This window comes from Protopterus annectens, chromosome 6.part0 (assembly GCF_019279795.1).
Source record: "Protopterus annectens isolate FY-2018-M chromosome 6.part0, PAN1.0, whole genome shotgun sequence".
NCBI lineage: Eukaryota > Metazoa > Chordata > Ceratodontiformes > Protopteridae > Protopterus > Protopterus annectens.
The window spans coordinates 909752432-909765850 of NC_056737.1; the positions used below are offsets into that span (position 1 = coordinate 909752432).

General features: G+C 34.8%; 1 protein-coding gene across 2 annotated transcripts in view; it reads left to right on the forward strand.

The window, feature by feature from the left end:
• The window catches only part of BEGAIN (brain enriched guanylate kinase associated), a 3126115-nt gene that overhangs the window by 1727490 nt on the left and 1385206 nt on the right, over nt 1-13419 (forward strand). The gene's annotated exons all lie outside the window — the stretch shown is intronic.

Genomic DNA, 13419 nt, shown 5'->3' on the forward strand with positions numbered 1-13419 from the left:
TAAACCAAACAAATCTATTGGTAACTGGCACTGATTGTCTATATTCCTACTCAGTAACCAAGGTCTGGAACAGTGTTCCTACAGATATTAGAGCAATGCCATGTAGTCACATATTCAAGTAATCTCTAAAGAGATTTCTCCTTACCTCCTGGCTCTGTACATGTCTTACACCAGGCTGATACTACCCATCATTCCTTTCTTCTCTTACTTCTTCCTTTTCTTTTCCTTGCTCTGCTTTTTCCCCCTTTCCTTTCATCCCTTCTCTTATTAACCAAAGCACCAGTTACTTCTCTGATAGCTCCCTACTTTAACTCCATTTCCTAATTTCCTCCAGCTGCAAAATATTTTCTGTTTCTCTTAGTCTTTTGCCCATATTGAAAATGCTTAACATCTTTACCATTGGTTATCACTATTGATTGTACTTTTCTAGGTGATCAGTATCTTATGCTTGTTGTTCAATATTCACTGTATGATTTTTCTGATCTGACTTTTATTTATTGTGTATGTCAGTTCTACTATTTGTTACAACACTTTATGTGATAATATTATGTAGTTTATTAATGGAATTGTGTATGTTGGAGCTTTTCTCCCTGGGCCTCCACTGAAAATGGGATTCATGCCCAATCAGACTTTCGTGGTAAACAAATGCCAAATAAGATAAAATATATAAACATAATAATATGACAAAGGAAAATCTAGAGCATACAGGCCATCTTTTATTCTGAGTACAGTGCAAGCAGTTTTCTCAGTCTGTTCAAGTGAGATCAATGTCCAGAATTCTGCTCCAGTTATTTAAAATTTTCCTCCAGTAAAGCTGAGCTCTAATTCATCAACCCAGAATATAACCTCTTTAATTTACAAAGTGATGCAGGTAATTTGTCCTGCAATATCTCACTGAATCATAGAATATTAATAATGAATGGTTTCTGCCCAACAAGATAAACATGCACAGAGTTAAAAATACTGCCATCAATGAGTGGTAAGGGAAAAGAAAACCATTGTGATTTGATCCCACTCAGGGGCAGTTTGTGCCACCTCATCCCATATATCACAAATGGAATCCCTTTTGCAATCCACTCAGTCTACCATATTGCATTATGATCAGTTTAAATATTGTAATGGTGCCATAAACATGTGCCCTACTATGTACTGGATTACCTCTGTAGTTAGTGTAAGTAACAACTCTTTTCAAATAGGTTTTGCAGGCTTTGTCTTACAAACATACACCCAACGAATGAATCCATGTCCGTGCTTCTTATGTCGGGTATCCCAAACGCATTCTTCATAATCAGTATGTACGTCTTTTCACTGTTGATGCCCTATTTTCCCATCCCAGATGTAATTCAAATAACTTTTTTGAGGTTTTTGAATATATTATTTAGAAACACTGCTGAACTGCCAAAGGTAACCGAATGAAACAAGAGAAAAATGAAAAACAATCTTCGGTACACATCCACGACTTTAGTTGTACTCTTCTGAAGAACTTTTAATAGAAACAGTGATAATAAAAACAGCCACAGTCAAACTTTAGCATGGAGAGCTATAACAACAGATAAGTGCTTTTGGCAGTGAGCCTTCTTCAGATATATGGTGAAAATAATCAAATGTGGGAGGTGTCTCAGGACAAATAATATTTGGTGAAATAAAAACATTTAACTGCCTGCATCTTACTAAAAATATCTAGGGAGAATTTCTTCCACTTAATGAATGCTTCCTGCATGTACTCATGTATGGAAGGAACACTATATTCATCCCATTTTGAAATGTGCTGATTCATTTTTACACCTAGGTACGTAACGTTTTGAGTGATAGAAATATGCCCTCACCAATATGTATAAAAGCGGATAATGTCAAACCTGTTCTTATCCCTATTTACTTTTATGTCCAATTTCTCAAAGAGAAAAGACACTTATAGAGAAGGATTGCTGAGCCAAACCAAACATTCACTGACAAATCAATCTGCAAAAGTGTGAATCCTATTTTCCATATGTATACCAAAGTGACTCAATTTGCTAGATAGATACCTGTCAATCAAAGATTCCACACAAGATAAATAAAAGAGAGCATAATGGGCATCCCGGTCTAGTACTCCCATATAAGGGGACTGGCCTTTATAAGATTTCATTCGCAAATATTTGTGATAAGACGTTTATTTATAATAACTGAAACCATTAAATAAAGTTGTGGGGAAACATAAAAATGCACTTCTCATAAAATGGCCCATAAATAGTGCTGAAAGGTTTATTTGTATCAACTAGCAAGGCTCCTGGCCCTTTATTTTTAATTTGACATATCCAATGTAAATTTCACTGTATTTGTGAAGCAACTGGGCCACCTGGTCTACCTTTAATAACTCTAAATGATTGTTTGAAAATAGCAGGTGAATGTCTTTCTCTACACGAGTAACTAATATGTTGATGTAGATCATTGCCTATGTATTAAATAAAGACATGGGTCTGTAATTAAACATTACAAGGGGATCCTTGTGATATTTCAAAAACATTATCCCCTTAGTCAAGTGATACTAGTTTGAAAACACTTGTTCTCAATCACCTGTAACAGCATTTTGTAAGCTTTATAAAAGTCAACAATAAGTCCATCCGGATCTGGTGCCTTCATTTTAGCAAACTTCTCAATGGCATCTTCAGTTTTATGCACCATAATTGGGCTGTTATGAAGTCCATTGTATCAGCATTAGTTTCAGTATGTGGAGTTTCAGCAACAAATGATATGCCAACCCATTTCCTAGTTTATTGTATCATAGCTACATAAGAATATTCCTTCCTTAAGATCTCAGTAGTCCTAAGGTTATCACACATAACAGAGGCACATATTTAGCATGCTCTTTATATCACCATGGAAGTTATTTACTAATACCTGAAGCCCAAAGAAATAACTTGCATCTTCCCCAGTTCTCATGCATACATGCAGAGATACTGGATTTGCTTAATCTTTTTTTGTTTTAATCCTTTTTTCCACAGCATTTCTTGGTCCCTTCATCCCTTACACTTATATGTTAAGCTTTTTAATTAATGTATCTAATTTGGTGTTAATTAAAGCATGGAGGCATGTCTGAGTGTCTCTTGAAAATCCTCCACATCACATGTAGCAAACATTTTCATCCCAGGGAAGGAATATTATTTCCAATAGTCTCTGATTATCTGTTAAATAAAGTCTTTTGATTCCTTACATTGTAATAATCATGAATCAAATTTCCACATGGTGGCCATGTCATGACTGCATTAAGGGTAAAGTACAGTGTAACTATGGTGTGGTCTGACAGTGCATCAGGATATGTTGTTGGTTCAGACACATTAGGAAGACTTATTTTGCTAACTGACCAATAATTCCACTTCCTTGCTATTCCCATAGAGTAGTATGTATAATCACCTAACATAGGTTTTACAGATTCTTTATGCATCAATAAACTGTAATTCATAAATGAAGCACCCAACCCCTTAATAAGTTTAAGTAGACAAATTATGCCAATAGGTATCCTACCAAAACCATATCAATAACCACATTAAAACTTGTAGAAAAAGTACTACCCATCCATCAAATTAGTTTATTACTTTGGGTTCATCCTCATTTGGACCATATAGTTTTGCAATAAATACAGGTTCCTGTGGAATGTTAAGCTTTAGGAGAAACCAGCACCGATGGGCATCCATATGCAACTGATGTCTTATCCATCCATGTTCCTCATAAATAAGAATAGCAACCCTCCTCCCCTTTTGTAGGACTTTGGATATGATAGGAACTTCTGACCCTTTCATTTACTAAATTCATGAGTGGCATATCCCATTTTGATTTTAATCCACTTCTGTACCCTGGTATAAATGTATTGTCAATTGATATTTTCCACTCAGCTGCACTGCCTCTTTCTGTATCAATAACAATTTGTAGAGTCACATCTGTTTACAGGAGTATTACTTTTTCATTTGTCAAACAACACTGTTTACTGTTTCTGTTTTTATTAGTACTATTTGTATTTTTATTAAAATGTATACATTGTATATTTAAAAATGTATGTATTGTATATATCACTGTGGAGCTTTTCTCCCCGGGCCTCCACTGAAAATGGGAACTTTTTAGCCTAGTGGACCTTTCCGGTAAACAACTGCAATAACTAACTAACCAAATAAATAAATACATTTTTGTTACTTGCAGAAGGATTATGTGAGCATGTAATTTCCCTAGTCAGTCCATAATGACACAGGATTCATGACCAAGGAAACCCATATCATGTACTTGAAAGTACTACAGACATTTCCCATTCAACCCAACACAATATTCATGGCTGACTTTAACTACCCCAACATTACCTTGGAATTATAGACAAACTTAAACATGTGGGCTCAGACATTCCTGAACTTTGCTAACACAAGCATCCTTGAACAGTTGGTGTACACATTTACTACAATCACAAATATCCCTGACCTGGTCCTCTCAAACATGGGGGAGGGATGCACTCCCCCTAGTATAAAGTTATTTTTGGTCAGGTTGGACTACAAAGCTGTCTCCTTTGAAATAAATATTAAGCTCAGGACCCCAAATAAATAAATAAATTTGAGATAGAAATGGCCTCCACAGTTAAGGACAGCCATTAGATTTTCTTCAGTTATGTCCACAATCTTAAAGGCAACACTCATCAATGTGCCTAACAAATGGTGAATGGAACCATTAATATGCATCAGGCACTATAGCACATATGTTGGCCAATTAATTTAACTCCAAATTTATCTCCATCAAGCCATGTCATGCCCCAGGAAATACTGTCCACTATTTCTACACCAAATATCATTAGGCAGCAGGTATTCAATGAACTCTGTAAGGCCAAGAACACTGCTTCAATGGGCCCTGATAATATCCCAGGTCACATCCGTAACAACATGAAACATGACCTGCCAGGCCCACTAGAATCCTTATGTACCCGTAGCCTCCAGACAGGCTTCATGGTTAATGAAGGGAGGACTGCAATGGTTATCCATCTACGCAAAGGGTAACCTTCCACAAAACTAGGGAACTATAGTCCCATCAGTCTGACTAGTCTCATATGGAAGGCTATAGGACGTAGTCAAGAGTCAAATACACTTGTCTCCTGATCAAAGGTCTCTACCTATTCACTCCATGATTGTTACATTATACTCACTTTCTTGAGAGGTATTTCAGGATCTGTAAAAGTCAGATCTTCTTGTGTTACTATTTTGCATTCCTTAGATACCCATGGAAGAGGTCAAGTTCTAGTCTGACACTGGGCAGGTTGTCCCTCACAGACTTGGAACTGTCTATGGGGATTGCCCATCTTCGATACTTCACATCATCTCTGCCCTTCTTTTAGAGTTGTGGTCTATGTGAGGAACTGGAAGCCAAGCAATCCCATTTTTGGTGCTTTGCGAATCTCTGCAGGTGTCTTGTACAGCCCTTATGTAGGATGTCTTGGTCATCATGATAGTAGACTCTAAATATTTCTCAGCATCCTTGGGAGAGAAAGTGATGATCATATGGATCCCTTACATACATGAAGTGTTGCAGGGAATATCAGGTTTTACATGATATCCTAAGTCATGAAATTACCTCAGAAAAGGCACCATCTGCTTATGCTTGAAATACTTCATGACACTATAGTCTGGTGTTATTTTAACCAGATGTCCCACATTTTTTATTTTACTACCTCATTCCCTTGCAGGGTTCAACATCTGTATGATTGTTATAATCCAGGCATTTGATTATAATGTGAATAGGAAAATTGACATTTTTGATTTTTGTGGCTAATCCTTTCAGTAATAGGTGGGTTCTGCTGGTTCAATAATATGCCTAGTTGTTTACTTGTAAATAACATCAGGTCATATCCCTATTTAGCTTCTGGCAAGCCGATAATTCCTAAATTACTGAGTCAGGCCTTATTTTCCATGTCATCAATTGTGTGGTCAGATCTTTGTGTAAAATTATACACCTCCTTAAAATAACTGGAATGCAAAGTAGATGCTGATTCCGGGTCCAAGAGTTCAGTACACTGCTGAACCATAAACTGCTTCTATTTTAGTAAGCTTTGTTTCATGCAATGTTGAAATCATTTTGATTTGTTGTACATCCATCTCTATAGTTTTTAACAATGAAGCTAAGCAGTCTCAGGGCAGTTCTAATACCTTTTAATTCTTCTGCACCCATACATAAATTAACCACTGTCTTAATATAATTGGTATGACTTGGAAGCATGTATTTGCATTTGAATATCTAATTTACTTGCAGCCTGTCCAACTGTAACAGAGTAGACATTATCTAAGTTTATGACTCTGGTTTAATCAAAATCATTCAACAAGGATTGTTTATAATTAATGGAATTGTAGAAAGGTTGAACATTTGCTTGTAACCCCCTTTTAAAAATAGGGCTAACCATGCTGGTAAGTAATTTTATTTCTTACATGAAAGTAAGGTAATGGCTGTATAAGCTGAGGACATTGCTGCTGTGGGAGGACACCCAAGTGCTGTCTTTAATGAACTGCCTTTCCATATACTTAGCAACACAGATATTATTCATTTAATCTTATGAAGAATAATATACTCAAGAAATATGTGAATTGTATATTTATTAACATGAAGGTTTTTAGCTAGTGCTCTGGTCAGGATACTCTAGAAGATACCATAGTTGTTGTCTTTAATAAGTAGCATTTACAAAGTGATGAGGGCAAAACTGAATATTCATTGTATTCATTGACACAGACATCATATACTCACTGAAATCAGGACAGCATGTTCAGTAACAACAAGATCTTTACATAATCTGTCGGACTGCAGAACTAAGGAACAATGATTTTGTTTCCTTTATGATCAACCAGGCAGTTCTATCAGACCATCTTATTGTGAAATTGTGCAATAGAGTCAATTATTTACTCAATTGTATATTAACTGTCCTTAGATTTCTTTATTAAAAACAAATATTATTATGTACAATATGATCCATACAGAAGATTTCTTTATCAATAACAATAATGATGGATATTTAAAATCGAACTTCCTTTCCAAAATACACACATGCACAAGTGAATGCACACATTAACAGGCATACAGGCATACATGCATACATACATACACATGCACTCTACCTCTACCAACATTCTGCAACAAGACAGTTTCACTATGACAGGATAAGGGTATCACAGAGCTTAAAGAGAACAATGGTTCTCAGACCTCAAGATTTGAACTACAGCTATGTTTCACTTAAGGTTCCCTGGAACATAAATACGTGCATCTAGATCCACAAAGTTGGAAGGTTTAAGCAAATAATGAGGATATTTAAAATATCTTATTTATACTTTGTTGACTTATTTTCTTCAAGGAGACCCAAGGTGGTATTTATACTACTAGTAGAGACTTGGCTATGGCACCTGAGCAAAGTGAGCTGGAGCTGAAAGCTGTATTGTGGGGTGAGATAATGGAGTATACAAAAAGAAAAAGTAGAAGACATGAGAAAAGAAAAGAAGAGGTCACATGCAAAAACTGTAAAAGAAGTTGAAAAAAAGGAAAATGGAAATGTAAAGGAAGCATTGTGTTAAAATAAGCAGTATGAAGGAAAGAGAACTTGAGAGGTATGAAATATTAGACAATGTTGTTGCACCACTAGGTATTTCACCCAGAGAGGTAAGAGCATTCATTCATATTAATAAAAAAATATTTTAGTGACATTTTCCTTGAAATTTGACAGTGTATGGAAACATTTCTAGAACAATATGAAAAGAAAAAAATGAGAATCCCTGGAATTTATATGTTGTACAAGCATTTATTAGACAGGTGAAGAAGAAAATGTTTGTGCAATTTCATACTGAAGTAGAATAAGAGACTTTGAGAAATTATTTAAAAACTGTGTGCAAAGATTGTATGGACATTACAAAAATGTATGACAATAGAGGTTTATGGACTGGGGATTAAGAATGTGGTGTTTTGCAAATGAAAAATGAAAATATACATGTACCAAGTATAATTAATGTAGACAGAAATAGGGAGTTTGTGAAATATTGGGGTCAACCTAAGACATGGTGTTTTTTTTTTTGTGGTAAGAATGATCATTTAGTTAGTAATTGCAATAAAAGGAAGTGTTCTATTTGTGGAAAAATAGGTCATGAAGCAAAACGATGTGAACAGAAATGTATAAAATGTGAACAAATGTGGCATTCTTGGATGGCGTGTGACGTAAATGGAAAGGAAATAAGGGGAAAGAAAATGTAGAGCACAATATAGAAATGGGACAAGAGAAAAAGAAAAAGAAAGATATTATGGTAAAGGTAGAAGGATTAAGAATGAATAAGGGGCACAAAAACCAAGTTAAAGAAAAGGAAGATGAGGAAAGTAATTCAAGCGAAGATGGGAATGCAAAGTGGGTGATGGTTAAAAGTAAAATAAATTCTATTGGAAAAAGAGTTAAGGATAGAAAACATAAATTTAAAAATATAGGTTTGGTAGAAAAAAAGGAAAAGGATGAAAATAATACATATTTTCGCAAAAAGTGAAAATCTTAGCTATAAATGTAATATAAAGAATATCCAATAAAAAAAAACACACCACCGTCCTTACTAAAAGCTTTAGTCCACCAAAGATAAAACTGCAAATAAATGTAAAAACACTCATGGTCAAAAAAATGGTAGGTAGTTCCAGTGTTAAAGTTCTTTATTCAACAACAGATGTATAAGCACTTTCACAGATAACTTGTACATGTATTTTTATGTATAAGTATTTTTATGAATTGCGCTTTCATGAAAATGGATGACGTTAACCAGATTAAATGTGACAACTTTTTTTACAAAAAGATTCTATTGAATGTAGGATGTTCCTTTAAGATGAATATGGTCTAATTAACTCATTTAGTGTATAAAATACATGTAGTAGACAGTTTGCATTTGTATTTGAAGAAGCAGAAGTTATCTTTGATAGCGCTTATACATCTGTTGTTGAATAAAGAACTTTAACACTGGAACTATCTGCCATTTTTTGGACCACGGGTGTTTTTACATTTGTTTGCAGTAATATAAAGAATGATGAAAAAAGGTTAAGCATGTTGGAATAGTGTGGGTCACTTGGTAATGATATTATAATATTAGATACAATAATTTTAACAGAGGGAAAAAGGAAACAAGGGAATACATTAAGGAAAGGTAAAGTTACATGAAATATAAAAGATAAGTTTTCAGGTATAATCATTTTAAGTAAAAATTCAGTAAAAGTTATGGATTATACATCAGTGATATTAAGAAGAATGACAAAACTAGATGCAAGATAGAAGAACCAATTATACAGAATTATGGCAATATATGCATATATTTTACAGAAACAAAGGGAGATAATGTTTAGTAAAATTCTTAGTTATGTTCATATTAACATGTAAATAATATTAGTAGGAGATTTTAATTGTGATTTAAGACAAAGGAGAAAAGAAGGAGCAGAGGAGAAGGTAATTATGGATATATTAAAAAACTGAACATTGTATTTATGGGATAATAAACAATGGACATATAAAAGAGGCAATTTGAGAACATAAATTGATTATTTTATGATTTTGGAGAATTTAAAAATAATATACAAGGGGATAAAAATAACAGGGTTTTCAGATCACATTGCAATTTAGATAGAGCTACAAGAAAAAGTGGGATATGTAAGCATAGGTAGAGGTATCAAAAGAATACATGAAACAGAATTAAATCAACAAGCAAGAAAAATGATTATACAATTTATTGATAACCTGTATAGATATGAGAATGTTCTATTAAGTACTGGACAAGTTGATGGGTAAGTTTGAAAGAAAAATATAAGAAAGAGGTTTTAAAATGGGAAAAGGTAAAAAGATCACAAGATAAGAACAAGCATAATGATATTAACAAGCATTTAAAGATATAATAAGTAATAGAGAATAATTTGTATAAAAAGAAAAAATATATGAATTGAATCAAGAAAAAATAAAAAAAAATATTATTTAAACAAAGATATTATTTACAAGGAAAAAAGACAGGAAGTGGTACCTTACATAAGTAAATTGGTAAAAGGTAGTACGAGAGTAATAAGAGAATTAGGAAATGAAGGAAAGATTGTGAATACACAGAAAGAAATAATGAATGTAGTTAAAACATTTTCTGAAAGTAAAATGAATACAGGACATAAATGGAATTTAAAGAAATTAACTGAAAATGATAATGAAGTAATAGAAAAAATATTTCATAGGAAGAACTACTGAAGGTCTTGAAGAAAATGTAGAATCAGCTATAGGATTGGATGGGACTGAATAATGTATAACGCTATGTTAGAATGGCAAAAATGTATATATTTAGAGGTATTAAATGATTGGTTAGAAAATGGAATTGAAGATTAAAGTATATGTATAGGAGTGATGAACTTTATATGAAAAAAGAGGTGAAAACATAGATAATAAAAACTGGCTACCAGTAATGTTAAATTACATAGATTATGATATATTCATGAAAACAGCAAAGAAGAGTAGAGAATAGAAAGCAAAATAAATAAGTTATTGAATGAGACAGTATTTGGGATAAAAAGAAAAGGGAAAGTGAAATTCTGGTTATAATAAGAGAAGTGGTAGATGATGTGATAAATATAAATGTCGACCTTAGAATTTTGATGGGAGATGTGAATAAAGTATTTGATAAGATACAACATGAAAATTTATGGGAGATTTTAAATTGATGTAACATTAGTAAGAAAGTAATTACCATAAGTGTAGTTAGGCAACATAGGATGATGGTTTGTAGGATGATATTGGTGATCAAGAAGAGGAGGAGGAGTGTGAGGGCAGCACCACAGATCAAATGGTGGAAATTGAAAAAGGGTAATTGTGAGGTGGAGTTCAGGGAAGAGTTAAGACAGGCACTAGTTGGCAGTGAAAAGTTACCAAATAGCTGGGTAACTATAGCAGAGCTAGTAAGGGAGATCGCTAGAAAGGTGCTTGGTGTGACATCTGGAAAGAGGAAGGAGGACAAGGAGACCTGGTGGTGGAATGAGGAAGTACAGGAGAGTATACCGAGTATACCGAGAAAGAGGTTGGCGAAGAAGAAGTGGGATTGTCAGAGAGATTAAGAAAGTAGATAGCAGTATAAGGAGATGAGGTGCATGGCAAAGTCAGAGGTGGCAAAGGCTAAGGATAAGGTGTATGAAGAGTTGTATGAAAGGTTGGACACTAAGGAGGGAGAAAAGGACCTTTACTGATTGGCTAGACAGAAGGACCGAGCTAGTAAAGATGTGCAGCAGGTAAGGGTGATAAAGGATAATGAGGGAAATATACTCACAAGTGAAGAGAGTGTGTTAAGCAGAAGGAAAGAGTACTTTGAGTAGTGGAAGCTAGGTTAAGAAGGGAGGTGATGATTAGTGATCAGCAGTATGGTTTTATGCCAGGAAAAAGCGCTACAGATGCGATGTTTGCTCTGAGAGTGTTGATGGAGAAGTACAGAGAAGGTCAGAAGGAGATGCATTGTGTGCATTGTGTCTTTGTGGACTTAGAGAAAACATATGACAGGGTGCCTAGAGATGAGTTGTGGTATTGTATGAGGAAGTTGGGAGTGTCAGAGAAGTATGTAAGAGAGGTACAGGATATGTACAAGGATAGTGTGACAACGGTGAGGTCGGCAGTGGGAGGGATGGATGCGTTTAAGGTGGAGGTGGGATTACATCAAGGATCATCTCTGAGCCCTTTCTTATTTGCAATGTTGATAGGTTGACAGACGAGATCGGACAGGAGTCCCCGTGGACTATGATGTTTGCAGATGACATTGTGATCTGTAGTGAGAGTAGGGAACATGTAGAGTAGACCCTGAAGAGGTGGAGATATGCTCTAGAGAGAAGAGGAATGAAAGTCAGCAGGACTGAGACAGAATATATGTGTGTGAATGAGAGGGAAGATGGAGGAATGGTGAGGATGCAGGGAGTTGAGTTGGTAAAGGTGGATGAGTTTAAATACTTGGGATCAACAGTTCAGAGTAATGGTGAGTGTGGAAGAGAGGTGAAGAAGAGAGTACAGGCAGGATGGACTGGGTGGAGAAGAGTGTCAGGAGTGATTTGTGACAGACGAGTACCAGTAAGAGCGAAAGGGAAGGTCTACAAGAGGGTAATGAGACCAGCTATGTTATATGGGTTGAAGGCAGTGTCATTGACAAAAAAGCAGGAGTCAGAGCTGGACATGGCAGAGTTAAAGATGTTAAGATTTGTACTGGGTGTGACGAGGAGGACAGGATTAGGAATAAGTATATTAGGGGGTCAGCCCAGGTTGGAATGTTTGGAGGCAAAGCCAGAGAGGCAAGAGTACATTGGTTTGGACATGTGCTGAGGAGGGATGCAGAGTATATTGGGAAAAAGATGCTAAGGATGAAGCTGCCAGGTAACAGGAGAAGAGGAAGGCACAAGATAAGGTTTACGGATGTGGTGAGAGAGGACATGCAGGTTTTTGGTGTGACAGAACAAGATGCGGAGGGCAGGAAGAAATGGAAACAGATGATCCACTGTGGTGACCCTAAATGGGAGCAGCCGAAGAAGAAGATTTATGTCAGTGTGGGTGGTTAAGTGAGGAGATGGAAATAAGAAGTGTTATAAGACAGGGGTGTCCAGTAAGTAGTATCTTATTTGTTTTAAACATTAATGCAATTGTTAATGGTATAAGGTTAACTTTGAGGAGAGTTAAATACTGTGCAGTACAAAGGATTCAAGTGGCAGTAATGTTTTCCTTTATAGATGACATAGTATTAATTACAATAAACGAAGAATGGATGAAAATAGTTACTGGGAATCTTATTCAGGATTTAAAGGTGATTGAAATTATTAATAAGGAAAAGAGTAAAGGACTAGGATCTCTAGATAAAATAGCAGGTATTCAGTTTAATAAAGAAGACACAGAAATTCTAGGCATAACAATGGGTAAAAAACAGCAAAGATTTATAAGTAGAAGAATATGATTGATAAGAAACTTCTTTATGTTTTGGAGAACTTATAAATTGATGTTTCGAAAAAAACATATTTAATTAATTCAGTTAGCTTGGGTAGAATTGCATATTTAGCAAGTGTGTTTATAATACCACAAGAATAAGAAAAATATTTAATGTCAGTATTGTTTTCATTTATATGGGGATCGTGAATAAATTCAGTCAAGAGAGTAATACTGTATGTTAAAAAACATGAAGGAGGATGCATATAGTACCACGGAATTTATATAAAGTTTTGACATGGTTAAAGGAAAAAGATGAGAGATTTATGATAGAGTGATTACAAGGAAAATATAAAGAAAGATGGGAAAAAACTCAAATATTTAAAGGGGAAAGGATAATTAAGTGCAGAATTGAAAATATATAAAATGTTATTGTGGAAAATTAGTATGGATAATGTAGGAAAAAAGAAGGGAATGGTATTTGAATGTAATAAATAAATACTATG